Source organism: Arachis hypogaea, chromosome 18 (assembly GCF_003086295.3).
Source record: "Arachis hypogaea cultivar Tifrunner chromosome 18, arahy.Tifrunner.gnm2.J5K5, whole genome shotgun sequence".
Lineage (NCBI taxonomy): Eukaryota > Viridiplantae > Streptophyta > Magnoliopsida > Fabales > Fabaceae > Arachis > Arachis hypogaea.
The window spans coordinates 114,210,680-114,215,388 of NC_092053.1; the positions used below are offsets into that span (position 1 = coordinate 114,210,680).

General features: G+C 40.0%; 1 non-coding gene across 1 annotated transcript; it reads left to right on the forward strand.

Moving 5' to 3' along the window:
- The first annotated feature begins 3,398 nt into the window (after positions 1 to 3,398).
- LOC112774072 (small nucleolar RNA R71) lies at positions 3,399 to 3,506 on the forward strand. The gene has a single exon (XR_003188583.1). It is a non-coding gene; the product is annotated as a small nucleolar RNA R71 (small nucleolar RNA).
- The last annotated feature ends 1,203 nt before the right edge of the window (positions 3,507 to 4,709 follow it).

Here is a 4,709-nt window from a genome sequence, read left to right on the forward strand (position 1 = left end):
GGCTCTCTTTCTTGCTCCATCCTTTTCTTAGTGATGGGCTTCTCTTCCTCAATGGGAATGTCTCCTTCTATGGAAGCTCCAACTGAGTAACATAGATGGTAGATAAGATGAGGAAAAGCTAGCCTTGCCCAAGGAGAGGGCTTTTCGGCTATTTTGTAGAATTCAACGGAGATGACTTCATGAACTTCTACTTCCTCTCCAATCATGATGCTATGAATCATGATGGCCCGATCCACAGTAACTTCAGATCGGTTGCTAGTGGGGATGATGGAGCGTTGGATGAACTCCAACCATCCTCTAGCCACGGGCTTGAGGTCCAGTCTTCTTAATTGAACCGGCTTGCCTTTGGAGTCAATCTTCCATTGAGCTCCTTCCACACATATGTCCATGAGGACTTGGTCCAACCTTTGATTAAAGTTGACCCTTCTAGTGTAGGGGCGTGCATCTCCTTGCATCATAGGCAAGTTAAACGCCAACCTCACATTTTCCGGACTAAAATCTAAGTATTTCCCCCGAACCATTGTAATATAATTCTTTGGGTTTGGGTTCTTACTTTGATCATGGTTTCTAGTGATCCATGCATTGGCATAGAACTCTTGAACCATTAGGATGCCGACTTGTTGGATGGGGTTTGTTAAAACTTCCCAACCTCTTCTTTGGATTTCATGTCGGATCTCCGGATACTCATTCTTCTTGAGCTTGAAAGGGACCTCGGGGATCACCTTCTTCTTGGCCACAACATCATAGAAGTGGTCTTGATGAGCTTTGGAGATGAATCTTTCCATCTCCCATGACTCGGAGGTGGAAGCTTTTGTCTTCCCTTTCCCTTTTCTAGAGGATTCTCCGGTTTTAGGTGCCATCAATGGTAATGGAAAAACAAAAAGCTTATGCTTTTACCACACCAAACTTAAAATATTGCTCGCCCTCGAGCAAGAAAAGAAAGAAGAGATGAAGAAGAAGAAGAAATGGAGGAGAGGGAGAGAGATGTGTTTCGGCCAAGAAGGGGAAGAGAGGGTTGTGTTGTGTGAAAATGAGTAGGAATGGAGAGCTATATATAGGGAAGGGAGGGGGGGTAAGGTTTCGGCCATATAGGGTGGGTTTGGGTGGGAAATTGATTTTGAATTTTGAAGGTAGGTGGTGTTTATGAGGTAGGTTTATGGGGAAAAGTGGATGGATGTGAGTGGTGAAGTGGTGATAGGGAAGAGAGATTGAGGTGATTGGTGAAGAGTTTTGGGGAAGAGTGTTTATGGGATTGTGTGAAAGAGGGGTGAGAAGAAGTGAGTGGAGGTAGGTGGGGATCCTGTGGGGTCCACAGATCCTGAGGTGATCCTGTGGGGTCCACAGATCCTGAGGTTTTCAAGGATTTACAACCTTGCACCAAATTAGGCATACAAAATGCCCTTGCACACAACTCTGGGCGTTCAGCGCCAGATTGGTGCTTGTTCTGGGCGTTCAGCGCCAACTCTTCTCCAGGGTGCAATTCTGGCGTTCAAACGCCCAGATGCTCCTTACTGGCATTTAAACGCCAGTGAGATCCTCCTCCAGGGTGTGATTTTTCTTCTGCTGTTTTTGATTCTATTTTTAATTTTTCTATTTTTTTCGTGACTCCACATGATCATGAACCTAAGAAAACATGAAAAACAAATAAAAATAAAATTAGATTTAGATAAATAAAAATTGCGTTGCCTCCCAACAAGCGCTTCTTTAATGTCAACAGTTTGACAGTGGGCTCTCATGGAGCCTCACAGATGTTCAGAGCATTGTTGAGATTCCCCAACACCAAACTTAGAGTTTGGTTGTGGCCTCCCAACACCAAACTTTAAGTTTGACTGTGGGGGCTCTGGTTGACTCTATTTTGAGAGAAGCTTACTGTGCCTCTTTTCCATGTTTACAGAAGAATGTCCTTGAGTTTTAAACACAAGAGAGTCCTCATTCAATTGAAGGACTAATTCACCTCTGTCAACATCAATCACAACTCTTGCTGTGGCTAGGAAAGGTCTTCCAAGGATGATGGATTCATCCTCATTCTTCCCAGTATCAAGGATTATGAAATCAGCAGGGATGTAAAGGCCTTCAACCTTTACTAACACGTCCTCTACTTGTCCATAAGCCTGTTTTCTTGAATTGTCTGCCATCTCTAATGAGATTTTAGCAGCTTGTACCCCATAGATTCCCAGTTTCTCTATTACAGAGAGGGGCATGAGGTTTATCCCTGAACCAAGGTCACACAGAGCCTTTTCAAAGATCATGTTGCCTATGGTACAAGGTATTATGAACTTTCCAGGATCCTGTTTCTTCTGAGGCAATGTCAGTTGATCCAGATCACTCAGTTCATTAGTGAACAAGGGAGGTTCATCTTCCCAAATCTCAATACCAAATAATTTGGCATTCAGCTTCATGATTGCACCAAGGTACTTGGTAACTTGCTCTTCAGTAACATCCTCATTCTCTTCAGAAGATGAATACTCATCAGAGCTCATGAATGGCATAAGGAAGTTCAATGGAATCTTTATGGTCTCTAGTTGAGTCTCAGATTCCTTTGGTTCCTAAGAGGAAAACTCCTTATTGATCACTGGACGTCCCAGGAGGTCTTCCTCCTTGGGATTCACGTCCTCCCCTTCTTCCTTGGATTCGGCCATGATGGTTATATCAATGGCCTTGCACTCTCCTTTTGGATTTTCTTCTGTATTGCTTGGGAGAGTACTAGGAGGGATTTCAGTGATCCTTTTACTCAGCTGGCCCACTTGTGCTTCCAAATTTCTAATGGAGGATCTTGTTTCATTCATGAAACTCACAGTGGCCTTAGATAGGTCAGAGACTAAGTTTGCTAAATTAGAAGTATTTTGTTCAAAGTTCTCTGTCTGTTGCTGAGTGGATGATGGAAAAGGTTTACTATTGTTAAACCTATTTCTTCCACCATTATTAAAGCCTTGTTGAGGCTTTTGATCCTTCCATGAGAAATTTGGATGATTTCTCCATGATGAGTTATAGGTGTTTCCATAAGATTCACCTAAGTAATTCACCTCTGCTATTGCAGGGTTCTCTGGATCATAAGCTTCTTCTTCAGAAGATGCCTCTTGAGTACTGTTGGATGCAGCTTGCATTCCATTCAGACTCTGAGAAATCATATTGACTTGCTGAGTCAATATTTTATTCTGAGCCAATATGGCATTCAGAGTATCAATTTCAAGAACTCCCTTCTTTATAGGCGTCCCATTACTCACAGGATTCCTCTCAGAAGTGTACATGAACTAGTTATTAGCAACCATATCAATGAGTTCTTGAGCTTCTGCAGGTGTTTTCTTTAGGTGAATGGATCCACCTGCAGAAGTATCCAATGACATCTTAGCTAATTCAGACAGACCATCATAGAATATATCCAGGATGGTCCATTCTGAAAGCATGTCAGAAGGATACTTTTTAGTCAGTCCTTTGTATCTCTCTCACGCTTCATAGAGGGATTCACCTTCTTTCTGTCTGAAGGTCTGAACATCCACTCTAAGCTTACTCAGCTTTTGAGGAAGAAAGAACTTGGCTAAGAAAGCCTTGACCAGCTTATCCCAAGAGTTCAGGCTATCCTTAGGTTGAAAGTCCAACCATACTCTAGCTCTGTCTCTTACAGAAAAAGGGAAAAGCATGAGCCTGTAGACTTCAGGATCTTACTCCATTAGTCTTAACAGTATCACATATCTGCAAGAATTCAGTTAAGAACTGAAAAGGATCTTCAGATGGAAGTCCATGAAACTTGCAGTTCTGCTGTATCAGAGAAACTAATTGAGGTTTCAGCTCAAAATTGTTCGCTCCAATGGCAGGAATGGAGATGCTTCTTCCATGTAAATTGGAATTAGGTGCAGTAAAGTCACCAAGCATCCTCCTTGCATTATTATTATTTTTGGCTGCCATCTCCTCTTCTTGTTCGAAAATTTCTGAAAGGTGCTTGCTGGATTGTTGTAATTTAGCTTCTCTTAGTTTCCTTTTCAGAGTCCTTTCAGGTTTTGGATCTGCTTCAACAAGAATGTTCTTGTCCTTGCTCCTGCTCATATGAAAAAGAGGGACAGAAAAATAATAATAATAGGGATCCTTTTTACCACAGTATAGAGGTCCCTGTGTGACTAGAAGAAAAGAAGAAGAGAAGAATGGAATGTAAGGAAAGAAACACAAGGGTGAGGAGATCAGAGATGTGGGATGAAGAGAAGTGTTAGTAGATGAATAAATAAATAGAAGGAGATGAGAGAGGAAGAGAATTTTCGAAAATTAATTTTTTTTTTTGAAAAAGAGTTAGTGATTTTCGAAAATAGTTTTTGAAAAAGGTTAGTAATTTTTTGAAAATAAAAATCAAAAATTAAAATAATTAGTTAATTAAAAAGAAATTTTGAAAAAGAGGGAAGATATTTTCGAAAATTAGAGAGAGAGAGTTAGTTAGGTAGTTTTGAAAAAGATAAGAAACAAACAAAAAGTTAGTTAGTTAGTTGAAACAAATTTGAAAATCAATTTTAAAAAGATAAGAAGATAAGAAGTTAGAAAGGATATTTTAAAATCAAATTTTGAAAAAGATAAGATAAAGAGATATTTTTGAAAAGATATGATTGGAATTAGTTTTGAAAAAGATTTGATTTTTAAAATCACAATTAATGACTTGATTCACAAGAAATCACAAGATATGATTCTAGAACTCAAAGTTTGAATCTTTCTTAACAAGTAAGTAACAA